The sequence below is a fragment of the Alligator sinensis genome, unplaced genomic scaffold (genome assembly GCF_000455745.1).
Source record: "Alligator sinensis unplaced genomic scaffold, ASM45574v1 scaffold585_1, whole genome shotgun sequence".
NCBI classification, from domain to species: Eukaryota; Metazoa; Chordata; order Crocodylia; family Alligatoridae; genus Alligator; species Alligator sinensis.
The window spans coordinates 221779-240500 of NW_005842530.1; the positions used below are offsets into that span (position 1 = coordinate 221779).

General features: G+C 45.3%; 1 protein-coding gene across 1 annotated transcript in view; it reads left to right on the top strand.

The window, feature by feature from the left end:
• The window catches only part of LOC102372494 (transmembrane protein 178B), a gene marked incomplete at its 5' end in the record, with an annotated part of 216055 nt that overhangs the window by 194767 nt on the left and 2566 nt on the right, over positions 1-18722 (top strand). The gene's annotated exons all lie outside the window — the stretch shown is intronic.

The window sequence follows — 18722 nt, forward strand, 5'->3', positions numbered from 1 at the left end:
TCATAACCCCAAAGGCATGTCTGGGCCACCAGGAAAAGAGGAGGTCTTGTCCTACCCACTCCACAAGGATCATAGTCCTGAGCTCTTAAAGGAACAATGGCCTGGGTTTCCCCACTACCTTCTTCTTTTCAGACATGCAATGTTCCTGTATCAAACCCTGCAACCCCAGGGACTGGCACAGGGAGCTGGCAAGAAAAGTTCCCACTTTATATAGGGGATGTTAGGAATTAGGGTCACAAGTCAATGAGCTAAGGAGAGGGGGTCAAACATAGGCAAATAAATATTAACATTAAGGTACATGCACTTTGGATGTGGATAACAGGAAGTAAACAGTGACAGTGTGGTGAAATCACCCAGGAACAGGTAACCAGTAGAAAACACTAACACCTGAGAACATTAAACCCTCCCACAACTCCAGAGGGCTCCAGACCAGTTGCTGGTCCCATGAAATGCTTAATCGCCATCTTCCCAGGCTCCACATCTGAGCCCCACTGCTGCAGCTCGCAGTCCTAGCTCTGCTGCTCCTTTCGACTCTCTGGCTACACATCTCCCTCTCTGCTGCATGACCTGTGCTCTGATGCTGCTCCTTCCGCTTCCTCCTCCCTCCTGCCACCTTCTAGGAGTTGTAGTGCATGTTGCTGTTCATTCCTCCAGTCCCCTGGAGGCTTCTGGGAGTTGCAGTTTATACTACAGTTTCTTCTTCCAGTCCCCTCAAGTCTTCTGGGCATTGTAGTTCATGTTACAACTTTACAGTACATGACATTCAACATCACAGTACATTACATTCTTCTCTAAGTGACTACTTTGGGGGTGGGGGGGCTCCCAGCCTTCATCAGCCTTCCTTGAGCACATGGAATGGGTAGCTGGCCTCACAAATTACCTCCCATGGTTTTAGAAGATCAGTACCCCTTTAACATTTACTATAAGATTTTTTAAATCCATACTCTAGTTTAAAGTGCATCTGTGTACAAGAATGGAAAAGTATATTCAGTCAGCTTCTGGCCTTGAAGTGCTTGTTGGCCAGTTGGTCCTTTGTAGCTATTGAGTGGGAACCTATTTTATCTTTTTCACCCTAACAAAAAGATTACATAGATACCCTGCTCCTCCATTAAGACACTTCCTCAGCTTTCTAGTGTCAATGCAAGAACAGTGGCTCAGTCTTAAGTTCTGAGTGCTTTACTATCCAGCTTCACTGTTGTATTTAACACTTCTCTGGCATCTATTAATTAATATTGGCTCCCATTTTAAAAAGGAAGCAGCAACCTCTTTGAAAACAGAATGTGAATGATGACTGCCTGATCTCACTGCAGTATTTTCTATAAGCTGCTGGGCATCCTCCACTGAAATGCTGTGTGGTAGCCTCTCAGTCATGCTGCTCAAGAGGGATCATAACACATTTCTTTGCACTTCCTGCAGGATCAGTTCTCATAGTTTCATAGTTTCAGGGTCGGAAGGGACCTAATAGATCTTCTAGCCCGACCCCCCGCCAGGGCGGGAGAACAACCCAAAAACACAAACAAAACCACTCCCCCTAAAAACAAAAACGGGACTCAAATGAGTCCAGCCAGGTAAGTATCCAGCCTCTTCTTAAAGATCCCCAGGGTAGGGGCCAGCACCACCTCCCTTGGAAGTTGGTTCCAGCTCCTAGCCGCCCTGACTGTGAAGTAGTTTTTTCGGATGTCCAATCTGTACCTCCTCTCCATCAACTTGTGCCCATTATTCCTTGTTATGCCAGCAGGGGCTAGGGGAAACAGCGTCTCCCCCAAACCCTTCTGGTTCCCCCTAGTGAGTTTATAGACGGTCACCAGGTCCCCCCTCAGCCTTCTCTTGTGGAGGCTGAATAGGTTCAAGTCCCGCAGTCTCTCACTGTAGGGTCTGCCCTGTTGTCCCCGGATCATGCGGGTGGCCCTCCTCTGGACCCTCTCCATGTTGTCCACATCCCTCCTGAAATGGGGCGCACAGAACTGGACACAATACTCCAGCTGCGGCCTGACCAGCGTCGCATAGAGGGGGAGGATCACCTCCCTGGCTCTACTCGAGATGCACCTGTGGATGCACGACAAGGTCCAGTTAGCCCTGCCAACCATGACCTCGCATTGTCGGCCCATGTTCATCTTGGAGTCAATAATGACACCAAGATCCCTTTCCGCCTCCGTGCTCTCAAGTAGGGAGCTCCCCATCTTATAAGTGTGCTGCTGGTTCCTACTACCCAAGTGCAGCACCCTGCACTTGTCCGTATTGAAACGCATCCTGTTCCTGTCTGCCCACCCCTGTAACCTATCCAGATCCTTCTGCAATCTCTCTCTCCCTGCTAGCGTGCTCACCTCCCCCCAAATTTTGGTGTCATCAGCGAATTTAAACAGGTTGCTCTCCACCCCAACATCAAGATCGCTGATGAAGACATTGAACAGCGCAGGGCCCAGGACCGAGCCCTGAGGGACTCCACTACCCACCTCCCCCCAAGTCGAATATGATCCATCCACCACCACCCTCTGAGTGCGACCCTTCAGCCAATCTGCAATCCATCTGACCGTGTAGGCATCTATGCCACAGTCGCCTAGTTTACTAATTAGGATGGGGTGAGAGACGGTGTCAAAGGCCTTGCTGAAGTCCAGAAAGACTACATCCACCGCGACACCTGCATCCATGGCCTTTGTGACCTGATCATAAAAGGCAATCAGGTTGGTCTGACATGATCTCCCCCTAATAAATCCATGCTGATTGCCCCTGAGCATCATCTCGGATGCCGGCCCATCACAAATGTGCTCCTTGATGATCTTCTCAAAGAGCTTCCCCAGGATTGAGGTAAGACTGACGGGCCTATAATTGCCCGGGTCCTCCCTTTTCCCTTTTTTGAAGATGGGGACCACATTAGCTACCTTCCAATCGTCTGGCACCTGGCCCAAGCACCACGATCGCTCGTAGAGCGGGGCCTCATGCGGGGGCCTGTGTTCTCTTTCTCACAGAAACATGCTGTTTCCACTAAATGCTTTTCTACAGTATATCAGAAATGTAGCCTACCCTTTATGCCAATAGCAGACCTAGCACTTTAAAGCGGGGACCTAAGAGTTTATGTCTGCCTGGAAACTGGTGGGAGGGAAGAGAGGAAATAAAGCAGGTTTTTTAGGCCAATGCCGGTGGGGGGACTTAGTGTTTTATACCAGAAGAGATGGATCAGTAGCAGCAGAATCCAGTGTCCGTTTCTTAGCATTCGATCTCCATGGAAACATTGTCAGCTGACTCAAAAGCCAGACTTCAAATATTTTCTTCCTGTGGCTCATCTCTGCCACTCCCAGACATGCACTCACACCCTGGAGAAAAAAGACCAATGCAAACAGTTCTGGCAACTTTGTACTGGATCACAAAAGAACACTGGCACTTGGGAGAAGCATGAAGCCTTTTCTGTGGTACAGAGAGTTGACAGACTGGAGCACAAGACACTAAGTAGTGTGTATGTCTAGCTAGACAATGCACTGTTTTTCATTTTGCAGTTGGCTATAGATGCATTTGTTTGAGCCTGCCCTATTTTCCATGGAGAAGTCAGTTCATCCTGATCCTGCACCAAAAGGCATTTTCATACCATCGGGACAAGGGACACAAGGTTGACATGATTTACTAAAACATCAGTAAAGCCTTTGATTCTGTTTCCCATGGGATTCCCTCAAACAAACTGGAGGGTGCTGGCCTGGACCAGTCTACAGTGAGGTGGGTGGACAATTGGCTTAGAGACTGCTCCCAGAAGGTGGTAATTGATGGGATGGCCTCATCCTGGAGGGCCGTCTCCAGTGGGAGGCGGTCCCAGGGATCAGTGCTTGGACCCATGCTCTTTAATATATTCATTAATGACTTGGATGGGGGAGTGGAGAGCTCAGTGATTAAGTTTGCAGACAATACCAAGCTGTGAGGAAACGTGGGCATACTGGAGGATAGGGTCAGGATCCAGGGTGACTTTGAGAGACTGGAATCATGGGTGGAACATAATCGGATGAGGTTTAACAGGGAGAAGTGCAAGGTCCTTCACCTGCGTAAGAAGAACCCTCACCACAAATACACGATGGGTGGTGGGCCACTGGCTGGCACAGCATCTGAACGAAACCTGGGGGTTACAATCGACCGGAAGATTAATATGAGCCATTAGTGTGATGAGGTTGCCAGGAAAGCAAATAAAACTCTGGTGTGCATCAGCTGCTGTGTGGCCAATAGATCCAGGGAGGTATTCCTCCCTCTCTATTCAGCTGGAGTACTGTGCCCAGTTCTGGACACCGCACTTCAAGAAGAACATGGATAAGCTTGACAGGATACAAAGAAGGGTCGCCTGTATGGTCACGGGCATGGAGGATAGGCCCTATGAGGAGAGACTCCGGGAAATGGGCCTGTTTAGTCTGAGTAAGAGAAGGCTGAGGGGTGACTTGATAGCTGCCTACAAGTACATCAGAGGTGAACACCAGGATCTAGGGGAGCAACTCTTCAGGAAGGCACCTCAGGTGGGGACAAGGACCAATGGGCATAAGCTAATAGAGGGTAAATTCAGGGTGGACATAAGAAAGAACTTTCTCTCTGTAAGGGTCACCAGAATCTGGAACACACTCCCAGCAGAGGTGGTGTAGTTACCCTCCTTGGAGGTGTTCAAGATGAGGCTGGACAGGTACCTTGCTGAGCTCATCTGAGCCTAATAACTTCCTACCCATGGCAGAGGATTGGACTTGATGATCTTACAGGTCCCTTCTGGTACTGTGATTCTGTGATTTTATTCATTCTACCCTTGCTTGTTTGTTTGCTTTCAGAGGAGGCCAAAAAACAATATTGGTTTCTAATTTTCCACTTTCAAATACTGCAGGCACTGGGAAAGATGTGGAACCAACATACCCAGTGCTTTGGGGAAATGAGAAAGTAGGTAATGTTTTGAGCTGCTCAAAATTTGAGCCTAGCTTTTGGTTCTGGAAAGAGTCCTGTGTAGCTACCTTCTGCTGAGAGGACAGTATTTTTGTTGGGGATTTGACAAGAAGTGAATTGAGGTATAAACCAAAGGAATGGGAAAGACTCAGATAGGAACACAAAGAACTCTCCTATCCACAACACTGAGAAACAAGCTACATCATATTTTAAAATTCCATAGTTGTTCCTTCCCCTTGATAATGTCACCAACTTTTTGATCTGCTGCTGGCATCTGAATTTCAAGGGCATCATACTTCAAGGCCAGAGAAAGATGGTCAAACAGAACTTGCATTTATTTGAATTATTTATCCAGTCCTTTCAAATGCTTGTTATCAAACTGGGGTAAGGCAGTGCATGGGTAATGGAAGTCAGTATGTGGCTGGCAGTACTGACAAGGTAAAAACAAGTCTATATGGTAAGAGAAAGAGAACTGAATTTGTATGGGTAATGGGGCTTGTTGTGATATACAGAGATTGAAACAAGGCTCAAACCTATCTCCCCCAACTCCCTTACAAAGTTTGACTTGGCTCTTCTCTGTGGACATGTGGAAGTTAGTCCTGTATAAGGTACTTGTATGGGGCTCAAAAGATATTGTGAAAAGGTGAAAGTTGTAGTCCCTATGCCATGAAGAAAGAATTTCTTATAACCCTGCTCAGCACCCTCAGCCCTTTAATAGGCAGCAGAGTCCAGAGTGGTGCTGTTTGCTGCTCTGTTCATGTGAAATGTACAGTTTTTGTGGGTTTGCCTTGCCTTTTTTAGGCTTTATGTACAAGACAATTAAATGTTCACTCTCAGGATAGTCACAAAATGATTAAATTTCAACTGGATGGCTTGGGAGAATGGTAAAGGGATTCAAACCTTTTGCATCAAGGGCTCCCAGTTCTCCTTCAATCCAAATCAGAGAGTGACGGAAAGTCATTATAACCAGACATCTGTTTGGTTGCCTGCGTGAAATGAGTCAGTGGGTCTCAGTCCAGTTCCTAATGGACAGATGTCCAAATCATACAACAAACACCACCCTGCATGGCACCAGATGGCCTGTTTGATGGCATCTACAGTAGAGAGAATACAGATTGAATGGACATGGGGATAACTCTACCTTCTCATCCTAGAAGTGGTCCCCTTAGAGTATGTTAAAGGTGTATTGGCAGGACAGAATGGATGAAGCCTGCACTGCAGCTGTTTATGCTGCTTCTCTTCTTTAAATACAGAGAGGCCTTCCACCTCTGAGGCTGTCAGCATGACCACTTTCACTATTTCGGTATTCACTTTAAAAGAAAACCTAGTCAGACTTCCAGATAGGACTCTCATTTTCAGATTAGAATGGTCCTGTTAAATCCATCATAGCACAGGAAAGAATTAATGGGGCTGCTAAGATCAAATGGAAAAGGTGCTGCAAGTCCCTTTACTGCTGTGGATGCAGCTCTGTGACAAGTCAAATCCTTTCTGTGATAACGATCAAATTAAACCAAGGTCTGTAATGGAGGTGCCTGCCAAGAATATAGTGTGGCACCAATCACGCAGCCTGGTTAGATTGCAGTTCTGAGATATAATGGAACGGTAGCCTCATGACTGATACCGGGGGGGGGGAAGCAATAAATAGCATCAGGCAACAATGACAGGATGGTTTCAAGTAGTTACTGGCAGAGGCACAATGAGGTACTTCGGCACACTGGGCAGAATGGATGGGGTGGCGGGGATGGTTGCTGGAGAGCAGCAGCAGTGAGGTATTACCTGCTATGGCTAGGACTCCCCTCCCTCACTCAGCGCTGCTGCGGCTGCAGTGCTGGGATGGGCTCTGGCTGCTGCAGCTGGAGGGTGGTCCAGCTGCAGCAGCCCCTGGCATCACCAGTCTGGTACCTCCCTCTAAATCCACAGCTGGGGCTACCGCCCCTCCCAGTAGATATGTCACTGGTCACCGGGTTCAGTACTACATAGAACAAAATAAAACCCACCTACAATTCCTTCCCATATTCCCATCTGAATAGTCTGGGCAGTCAGGCAAGCAGGGATGGAATTAATTCACAGTCATTCCACCAAGGAGTTGTTTAATTCTGACCCTAACCACCACAACATATATTGCCAGTACACCAGTAGAATACTAATTAGCACCCTACTGCAACCGTTGGTGAAATTTTGGCCACATGTCGGTAGGTGGTTGCAAGGCCGTGGGATGTCATTTTGGCCTAAAGGTCATTGTGTTACTGTTGGGCTGTCTTGGAGTGAGGTGATTACCTTGCTCACAGTTATCAAAGTGCTGTTTAATCCATGAATTGCTCCCAGGCTTTGAGCAGCTCCTAGTTTTCAGTAGCTTATCAAAAGTGTTGTCCCTGCCTTGTGCACAAAAATACAAGATTGTGAAGAATACATATTTATGGTATTGTACATATGCATGGGCAGGTCCAGGATATTTAAAAAGGGTATATGGGAGTTGTGACTGGTACCACAGGGGTGGCGGCAACTCCACTGGCAGCCTCCTAACCCCCACTGGAGTGGGCAGACCACACCATGGGGACTTTTTTGTAGTTCCCAAATCAGGTTAGAATATCTCCCCACAACCCTTGGCACCCCTAATTACTCTTCTGTGCTCAGAAGTACCTCCCCTCCTCTCTTCTTTGTGTTTGTGTCAGAGGAGCAAGTAATACATACATGGGGCCAGCCCCCATCCTGGTGTAATGTGACCACTAGCTCCATGTGATACCCTGTTTTCCTGAGACTGAGGCCCTGGCCCAGCAGGGCATGCAGTTATCATGCAGGATACACACTTCTCTGGTGCAATACTCCACTACAGCTTGTACGGTTAGATGTCAGCACACAGGCCCTGCTGCTGGAATAATACACACAAGGATGCACAGTTATGGGGTTTTGCTGTGGATGCCTCTGGTGCATTGTTAAACATGAGGCCAAAGGCCAAATGAAGGCAGCACCCAGGCTGTGGATATGTGACACCATAACAACATTACTACGCTCCCTGCTGTTTACTGTGTTTCTTAGTTTTAAAAAAGTGTATTCAATTCCAACCCAGGTGGGTTTATGGTCTCATAATGACACGGCATGGTGTCTTCGCCAGCCAATCAGACTGCTTCTTCCATCCGAGTCTTTTTATAAGAGCAAATTTAAAGTAAACCCTTTGCTATTCTGCAACCTGCCTGTTAGCTGATGATGATGCGACGGTGTATAATTAAACAATAATTTATATTCTGTGCAAGTATGCACAGAGCAATAAAATGCTCTTGAGAGCCGTGTGCTGCTGAGGCGTTTAATCCATGCACAGAAGGAGTTTACTGCAAAGCTGCTCCCTCAGAAAGGAGTTTGTCATCATTGAGCTGGGAGAGAATTTAGTTTTATTCTTTAATAATTTCATATGATTGTGATATAATTTAACTAGTTAATGGAACATTCTCTGTTCCAGAAGCTGGGCTCATTTAATTTGTTTGTTTGCTTCCTGTCCCTTGAAAACAATAAAAGCAAGTAGGATAAAGAAATGCTGAAAATGATGGAGATTCTCTTGTGATATGGGCTTTTAAATACGGCTCTGTAATAAAAAACATATGATGACAAGTAAACAACTAGTATGCCATCCAAAGGAATTAGTAGCCACAAATAACCACAACTAAGAACAATTGGGTACAAACCCACAAAAAACACTTAAAAATAGAACTCATATTTCACTGAAAATTGCTGTTGCTAAAGGGACACTATCATCTTACAGTTCGTCCCTCTGTTTCATTTCTTACTTTCCAAGTAACACCTAACATTTCTCTAAATGCAAGGGATCACAGGAAAAAAATCCCCTCTGCTTTTTCAGTTTGTATATTTTGTACCTTTTACAGTACTGCCAGTGGGTTGTTTTCACTGTTAGGCGCTGTGCGTATCTTTCAATCGGACATAAAAGAGATGGTTTTTAAAACAGGAGAATATTCTGATTGTAGAGCCACAAAAATTGGGAGAGGGTCTCAGAGGCAAGTGTAGTACTGGAACCTGATTTTAACTTATTTTTTTTAGCGTTAACTAGATTGGTCTAATGGATGCTCTCCCTTTAAGGTGACAGAACCGAGCTAAATAATATTTTGGCTTTTCATTTTTACCGATGGTCTCAGCTTACAAGTAATAATTTTCCAGTGAGTGGAAAAGGAATTGCCTGCTTAGGCCTCACGCAGCGGGTGCAGTACACAGTAATGAGGCATGACTGGGGCCACAAAACCAAACGGGCTCTCAGAGAAACACCTGAGACTATAAACCCAGCTTCTTGGTAATGAGAATGCAGGCAGGCACTTAAGACGGCAAACCTTCACTTGCAGTGTTTTTATTAAGGGCTGGTGGTTCTTGCTCATTAGTGCCCTTGTAAAATTTTTCCAGGTTTACTAATACTGGGAGCTAAGATGGCAATTATGGGATACATAGCTACTAAAATAGCATTGCAACAAGATGATTTAGGACAGAACTGGTGTGAGGGAAACCATGCCAAACCAACTTCATTTCCTTCTTTGACAGGATAACTAGTGTGGTGGATGAGGGGAATGTGGTCAGCATAGTACACCTGGACTTTTGACATTGTCCCACGTGCCATAAGCAAGCGGGAGAAGTGCGGGCTTGATGCAATTCCCATTAAGTGGATATGTAATTGGTGAAATAACCACAAGCAGAGAATACCTATTAGTGGATCAATGTCAGATTGGCAGGAGGTCTCAAGTTGGGTTTCATGGGTCTGTACTGGGTTCATTGCTGTTTAACATTTAGATTAATGATCTGGATGCAGAGATAGAGATTATAAGAAACATATTTGCAGGCAAACTAAAACAGGAAGGGATTGTGATTCTTTGGGAGGGATTGCAAATCCTTTGAAAAATAGGATTGAAATTCAAAAGGACCTTTATTAATCTGAGAACTGGGCTAGAAACCACCACATGAAATTCCACATAGACAAAGGTAAGGTAGTGTACATAGGAAAGAAAATCCAAATGTACAAATGTAGAACAGGGTAACAGGGAAGGCAGTAGTGCTGCAAAAAAGTGGTTATGGCAGTCACACACTCGATAGTAGCAGTTAGCAGTACGATCCTGTCACCAAAAAAAGCAAATGCAATTTGGGTTGCTTAATTTAGCAATGTATATAAGATATAGGTAGTGATAGTAACACTCTACTCAGTAGTAGGTAGACCTTAGCTGGAAGGCTCCCTCCCGTTTTGGGCACCATTTTGAGACTTGAGAAACTGGAGAGGATTCCAAAGATGATAAAGGGATTGAAGTGGAAGTCATTCAAGGAACTAGGTATGCTTCATTTGGAGAGAAAAGAGATTGAGGAGGGAACATGATAGTAGTTTTTAGGTTGCCTAAAAGAAGATTTAGAAACATAGATCTCCTTCACTATAGACAGCAGAGCAAATGCTACTGAGTTTAAAATGCGAGAGAGCAGATGTAGAGTAAATCCCAGGACAACTTCCTAACTGTGTGTGCAGTAGCATAATGGAACAAACTGCCTTAGGAGGCTGTGAAACCTCCTTCCTTGAAGGTTTTTAAGAAGAGACTGAACAGGCATCTATCTGAGATGGCTTAGGAACAGCAAATCCTATCCCCATGCAATGAATTGGGCTAGATCACCGGTTCCCAATCTGTGGTACGGGTACCATCTGTGGTACGCAGACAACTGTCAGCGGTATGTGTTCACAGATTTATTATAATTACTTTACATGTCAAAAATTTGCTGGTGGTACTTAAGGTTGTATCATTTTAAATCTGTCAGAGTTTGGGAACCACTGGACTTGATGATCTTTGAGGCCCCTTTCAACCTTACAAGTCTTTCATAAAATCCCTTGAGCCTCATCAGCATAAGTAAATTTCTTGTGCTTAGATCAGCTGAGTATGACCAACTGCCTTGCAAACAGTTCTCTAGTGTAAACAAGGCCTTAAAAGATTTCTGTTTCTGAGCTTGCTGTTTCATGCCATTAGTATTCATAGCCTCCTTGGCCACTAAGAAGAATAGGGTTTTTTTGGTGCAGGGTCTGGATTATGAAACCGCACTATAGAATGATAATTAAAAAAAAAAAAAAGAACACTTCATACCTACATAGCCTTATAATCCTGCTTAATATGTAACTACATAGCCCTACCACCCTGTTTAATACTATCATGCTTCAAAATGGTGGTACCTAACTCAGCCCACTCCTAAGGTGGTTTCACAACAACCATTTTCACAGCTCACCTGAGGATCTTCTCTGCAGCTTTGGCCAGGCTAAACAGCCTGAAGATGTACCAAGGTGGGCATCCCAGGTGCTGTCATTAGCTACAAGACACAAGCTTCTAGTGACCATGACTAAGATGAAGAGTCCCATTGTGCTAGTCATTGTCTATAACAAAAAGATGGCAACTGCCTTAAATAGCATATAATCTAAATAAAAGAGACCATAAGCAGATAAAAAAGAAACAAGCAGGAGGTACACCAGGTAATGGTCAGGTTGTTACAATTAACTTGTCACAGGGGTTTAACCTCTTCAAATCAGCAGGACAGCCATTTCCAAGATGAAATCAGAGGAAGTGAAGCTATTTAATCAGGAGTGGTGATTAGATTTCCAACACAGCAGTTTCTGTGGTGTATACATGACCTTACCTGAAACTTATTCTCTCGCCTAACTGAAGCATTTTGCAGCAGAATGTGAATCTCCTTTATTATAAACCATTGCTATGGCTTTATTGATGTTTCATGTATAAAAAGTATATCCCAGTTTGGATTTCTCTGTCCTCAACAAACTGAATTTAGTATGTTGCTCCCCTACTGGAGGAGCCAGTGTTTCTCTCCCTAACCCTGCTCAGATACCAGCACATCCCTCGTGGATTGTTATTACTGCCTGTCATTCATATTCTGCCTGCCAATTCCATGGGGAGGAAAGCTAAACCTCAGCCCATCTGTATTCAGTTCTGATTATCCCAGAGCTGCAGAAAATATTTTTGACAAACAAATAACAATTCTATATTGCCACTGCTGTCCTGGGACACTGGCTCATTAGCAAATGTTGAAGGGAAGTACATGACTGATTGCAAGGACCCATTGGTGAAATTCTTTAGGATTTCATTTTTTATGGGGCAGCATGGGTTTCAGTGAGCTGCTCATGAAATGTAACCACTCCAGAGACCCTGAAGTGCAATTTCTGTTCAGCAAGATAGTAGTATGGGCAACAGTACATAAGCTTTCTCACACCATCCCACAGATATGTCTAACCTCAACTTAGAAAGATCACTTCAGTCTCTGTGCCCATTCAGACCTTGAACCTCCTGCTGACTGCCACCAATTGTGCCAGTTGGGAGGATGGTATTTTGTGCTATGGCCATCATGTCACTCTGTCTGGGATTGCAATCCCCAACGCATTCTGTTCAGACCACCATGTAGCTGTGAGATGGTAACAGCCTTACTCAGCATCAGCAGCCCTGGTCCTTCTCATGGTGAGGGGCCAGATTAATAGGACGTGGGGGTGCTTCCTACTTCTTCCAGCTGAATGCAAACAATATGTGGGATTTGCATAACACACAGGAAGGTTTTCCTAGTTTGTATGAGGTGATTTTTTTTCATGTGTGTAATTGACAGTCATAAATAGTGAGATCATACTGGGGGTGTTGGTAGATTTGTGTCTTAAATATTTATAGGAGATACCACCCCAAAAAGGTAGAGAAGAGCTATGGCTGGGAACATGGCATGAGCAAATCCCTGTGCATGCTACTCCTAATTTATCAGCTTGGTTAAAATCCAGACTCAAGGCTGGGGGATAGGATCAGCATTTCTTAAAGTAGTTCCACATTTGAGATTGGTATTCTTCTCCATCTTTGTAACTTTCATCTCATTATTGATTATTTGTGGTAGACAGCCCCAGCCAAAATCAGAGCCATAGATTCAGCCTGGGCACCCTATCAAGACAGAGTAAGCAGCTGGCCTTCCCTGGAGCAGCTTTTATTCATGGTGCACAAGACAAAGTGTAGGAGAAAGGGAGTACATGAAGCCTGAAGTTACTTCCTTCCCTTTGGTTTTGAGCAAACACAGCTTCAGTTTAGCCAACAGGTTTCCCTCCTACCTCCCCTCACAATCTTATGTTTCTAATGGAGCTGAAACGATCGCATTCTTTTTAGCAAAGGACACTCAAGCCATTTTCTAACCACAGCCCGTTGAGCTTGACTTACAGCACAGCAGCACTGCTAGACTTCTCTCTCATCTCATGATATAAAAGCTATAGTGGCCCGTCACACAGGGACTATTGGATTCTTTCCCACACAACCTCATGTTACCAGGATAATCCATTCAGCAGAGCAGGACTGGGAGGAGGGCTGAGATTTCAAATCAGACAAGTGCTTTGATTTCAGAGACAAGAGGCAGGGAGTCATCCTGCTGACTTCTGAGAGGGAAGCCTTCTACTCCTACAGCATCTTCTGCTGTTGATTTTGCAATGACATGAGATTACCCTAAGGAGGATCCCAGATTGTGGGGCCTCACTGTAAAGTGTTTGCAAAGGCACTGAAACTGAGAGGTTGCCAGTAGGGGTGTGTGAAACTTCGGTCACTGATTCGATTCGGAGAAGATTCGGCTCGATTCAGAGGCTGAATCACCAAATTCGAATCAGGAGACCAAAAGAAAACCTCCAAATCGATTCAGAAAAAGATTCGGAGATTCGGAAGGCAGTCTTTCAGGGGAACAGAAACTGAGAAGAGGGAGGGGGAGCAGGGGGGAAAAGACTGACATCGGTAGCTGGCCAGTGATTGAGGGACCACAAGAGAAGGCTGAGAGGTGATCTTGTGGCCACCTACAGATTCATTATGGGGACGCAGCAAGGGATCAGAGATACTCTGTTCACCAGGGTGCCTTTTGGGATAACAAGGAACAATGGTCACATACTGACAGAGAGCAGATTTAGGCTAGATATCAGGAAAAACTTCTTCATGGTAAGGGTTGCCAAAATTTAGAATGGGCTTCCAAGGGAGGTGGTGCTCTCCCCTACCTTGGGGGTCTTTAAGAGAAGGCTGGATAGGCATCTGGCTGGGGTTATCTGACCCCAGCACTCTTTGCTGCACTCTTTCCTGCCTAGGTCAGGGGTCAGGCTCGATGGTCTGTTCAGGTCCTTTCCGACCCTAGCATGTATGAATCTATGAATCTGTCTGTCTCGCTTTCACTGGGTGCATCTACATGTGCAATTAGGGTGAAGCAATAAACTCTGGGGCAGTTTGCACCAGAGTTAACTGCTCCTGGGTGCAGCATCTACATGTGTGCCCAGGACATCAGCCCTTTGAGCTGGGGTGGAGCAGGTCCAGGCTGGCAATGAGCACCAGGGTCAGCCCTGTCCGCTTTGGCCGGTGAAAAAACTGGCAGGACCATCTACATGTAGTCAGCATCTACATATGCATTTCAGTGCAGTTATTTACTCCTCTGTAGGATAGTACTGTCCCCAACAGTACTATCTTATGGTGGAGATAATAAGTTTACTGCACCCTACTACCAGCGCACATGTAGACTGTTACGCTTTACTGAGGAGCTAATTAGTCCACTTTACAGCAAAGCACACATGTATATGCACCCACTGATATGAAAAATCAATCTCCAGCCATTCTCCTGACCCTTTGTAAGGTGCTTCTAGAGGTCAAAAGGACACCAGGAGTGAATCTGATAGGCCTGCAGGCAACAGCAAGGTTGGCATTACACAGTACAGAGACACAAAGAAGTCTGGACCATCCTCTGTCACGGACTGAAGTGCAGATTGAACGACCAAGCGTCTCAAGATGTTTGCTGGCAGGTGGCTCTGGTATGCAGTTGGCTCTGGTATGCTGGCAGGTGGCCATGGGCCTTTTCTAGAGAGAAGCCATATATATCATGATGATATATAGTGTCTGATGTGTGCATAGAAGGCGCTTCATTATTCTGCAAAAGAAATACATGGGATCAGGATTATGTGCAGGAACCCACACAATAGTGTATTTTGCTGCAGAAGCATATTGAGGATCTTGATCTTTGTTGGTTTTCTTTTAGTATCAGAGCAGCTATAGTTTCTGAACATTTCTTCCTTCCAAGAGGCCTGTGAATCCTCTAGCAGCTAGCTTTATCTTAGTGCAGGAGTTGGTGACATATGGCCTGCAGAGCCACTGGATTTGGCCTGCAGGACAGGGGCTTCAGCAGCATGTCGATGGTGAGATTCTTAGCTTGCACCTGTATGAAGGCTGAGCAGTGAGGAGTTGCACCAGGGTCAGATGGCTGGGAGCTGCACCCAGACCACAGCTAGAGGGTGGAGAGAAGTGGCAGCTGTGGCCGAGTTGGAACATGGCCCACCTCGGGCCTGAGCTGGGTTGTTCCAGCCCACAACTCCGAAAGGTTGCTGGTTCCTGGCATCAGGGGGTGCTTACCCAAGTGCAGGCAGCCTGTGAGGAGGCACGCTAACTCATGGCACTTTACACAGATTCAATGGGTGTTCACCTGTTGGGTTGGGGGGGAGGCTTGGAGCCTGCCTGCACTGGCCCAGGCTGGCAGGCAGGAGTGCTCCATCAGCCTCCTTCAATCTCCTCCAGCAGCATCTCCCAGCCCTGTCTGCACCCCACCCCCTGACCTGGCAACTGTCAGCAGTGGATGGGAGGGGGAGGGAGGAGGGACAGAGCCCCTCCTGCAGCACATGGTCCCCTCAGCTACCCCCACTGGGGTCTTGGGAAACACCCAAAATTAACCCTCTCAAGGAACCTGTACACAGGTTCCCTAAGGCATTCTGCCTTAGAGCGCCCCGTCTGATACTTTATTAGATGAGAGCTAAATTATTGTGCAATAAGCCATTTTAAAAGTGCTCTGCAGCTGTGAGCGTTTGTTATGTTATGGCTGTAGAGAGCTTCCAGGGGACACAGTACATGAAAAATGTAACTTATGTAAATGCCCATGGTTACATTTTATGGGTCCAAACTCAAAAGAGACCAATGCTTTCTTACACTAAGGTCTCTGGCCATGTGTGCCTCTTTTAAATATGCAAAGAGGTGTAAAGGGTCTCAGTGCAAATGGCTCAAAGCACCTGGAAAGGAAACATTTGATGACCTACTTTGATCACCTTTAATTTTAATTTCTTCTGTGTACTTCCTGATAAAGGAAAGCATCCAGTGTTGTGCTCACAGCACTCCACATCATTTATATGACACAGCCCAGAGCACATACTGATAGGCTGTACTTGGACAGTGTTTAGAAATGCAAGGCACTAAGTACTCAGGTGAGGGTAGAAAGCAAAGAGAGGAAAGATTATTCCTTATAAAAGGGGTCCCCTATTACCTCAACCTCTGAATAAAAGGGTTTTTTCCACCTCTGATGAATGTGGCATATCTTTACTGCTGTCACACAGATAAAGGAGGTACCTGTAGTGAATGCAAAGATGAGAGAAGTCTTCCAGAATTTTGAAACAACCAGATGTTGCTGCTGCTGCTGCTGCTGATGTAACTAGAAGCCCCAGGGGCCACACTGGACTAGGCACAGTACAAACACACGGTAAGAGTATCTGTTCCTCAAAGAACAACTTAGGGTGCCTATACACATGCTCTGACACACTTTACTTAGACTCAGTTAATTGAGTCTGCTGGTGTGTTCCAATTAGAAAGCTCCAGTATGCTGCAGCGTCACATGTATTCAGCACCCTGCATTTCAAAATAGCAGCAGGGGTGCTTTTACTAAAATTTGTTGAATAAGCTTTAGTTAAAGTACCCCCATGGCCCTTTTGAAACATAGGACGCTGAATACATGTGATGCTGCTATGCTTTAATTAGAGCGGCTCTCCGGGAGCTGCTCTAATTAAAACACCCCTCCCCACCCCAGAGCATGTATATAGACACCCCTAAGGATGTCTAAACAAGGCAAATGAAGTGGTGAAGGAGAAACAGGTAGAGAGAGATAGGGACATGACTTACCCAAGGTCAGTAAACTTGATGGGATTTTTATGGAGATTTTAGGCTGGTATTATCATATTCCTAAAATTGAAAGCTGGAATACTGTCCTGCACCTCTGTGCCAGCAGTGCTTTTTGGTGCCTTTGTTCCCAAACATCTTGTCTAGCTGACCTATGACATCCCAAAAGAATTGTGCCCTAGCATAACTTTGCACATGCCTTGCAAATGTTCAAAATTCACTTCCATTTAGTAACAATTAAAACTGACAATGAAGACGAGGGGAGGAGGAAAAAAGGTACAGAAGCAGAAGGCGGAGAAGAGAAGGAGTAGTAAGAGAAGATGATTAAAAGGGGAAGGAGAAGAGAGAAGGGAACACAGTAATGAGAATAGCATAGCCCTGACAGTGCCTTGGAGGAAGTAGGGAGGAAATACAGATCACTGGCTCTGCTCTGATTTTGGTAATTATCTCTTGGGAGAGGTGCTAAGATTCTGTAGTGATCTATTATAAGAACATATTGTAAATAGATAGATTATACAGTACCTGTGAAGTTTCAAGAGAGTTTTGGCAAAGTTGCAGTCAGATATCAAAATTAGGTTCAAGATAGGCTAAGCATCAAGCTCAACTGAAATGAGATTAGTGTCTTTCTGTAACACTTAGCACCCACCAGGGATGCACAGACAATCTTCACAGTGTCGTGCAGAAGCAAGTAAGTATTATTATTCCCTTTATACAGATGGAAACCTGAGCTTGTAAATGTCAGTGGTTACCCTGATATTGCAAACAAATCAGGTTCAGGGCTAGAGCCTGCCAAGGGTGGGAGTTATGGTACAAAAAGGATTTTAAAGTGTGATCTGGTTCAGAAGTGGCATGTTAACATTTTGAAATTTTCTTTGACACAAAATTCTGAAGGGCAAGTCATTTCAGTTGATTTGAAATATTTCAGTTGGACAAAACTAAATGATTTCAAGCTGTCCTTTTTATTATGTTGTATTATATACTACCCAATATAATGTGGAGTTAAAAAATGAAATAAAAAGTCACTTAAAAATGAAAAATCCAAACATTGCATTTTAAAATGTCAAAACACAAAGTTTTCACATGGTCAGAACATTTTCTCTTTATTTTCTCGTCCTAAACAAGATTCCAGTGAAACTGACCTAATTTTTTGAAGTCTTTTCATTTTGATGGTGCTGTGTATTCAGGGGCGGGCAATTATTTCAGATGGCAGGCCACTTACCGAGTTTTGGCAAGCTGTCAAGGGCCGCATGGGTAGCCCCACTCCTTGACAGGTGCCCCGCCCCCTGGTTGCCATCTTGTGACTGGAAGTCCCACCCCCTAACCTCTGACCTTTGCCACCAGAAGTCTCCCCCCTTGTCCCTGGAAATACTCCTTTCAGCAAGGGGTTTGTCATCTCAGAACCAGAAAAATACCAAATTATATGCTAAAAAGCAAACATCTAAAACATTCATTAATTTGATTTCAAAAAATATTTTTGTCCTGGTTTACATGTGTTTGTGTAGTGTACATAGAAGTGATTGTATATAATAGCTTAAATTGAAGTTTCTTTTACTCATATATTGTGGGATGAGTGGATATAGGTTTGTGGGGCCTGTGGATGTGTGGGTATGTGGGGTGAGGGAGCAGATGGGTATGTGTGTGGATGTGTGGGGTGTGGGAGTCTGCACGTATGGCAGTGTGAGAGGGGGTGTGAGTGCATGTGCATGGTAGGGTGTGCATGTGGGACTCACCCTACAAACACACACACATACACCCTGGGGTACCAGTGCAGGCCTGTGCTCCTGTGGTCCAATGATGTAGCTGGGAGCTACATGGTACTGGAGCAGTGCGGGGGAAGGAAGGCAAGGAAATGGCTGGGGGTGGGGCGGGGGTGGGGGGGGGTGGTGCAGTCTT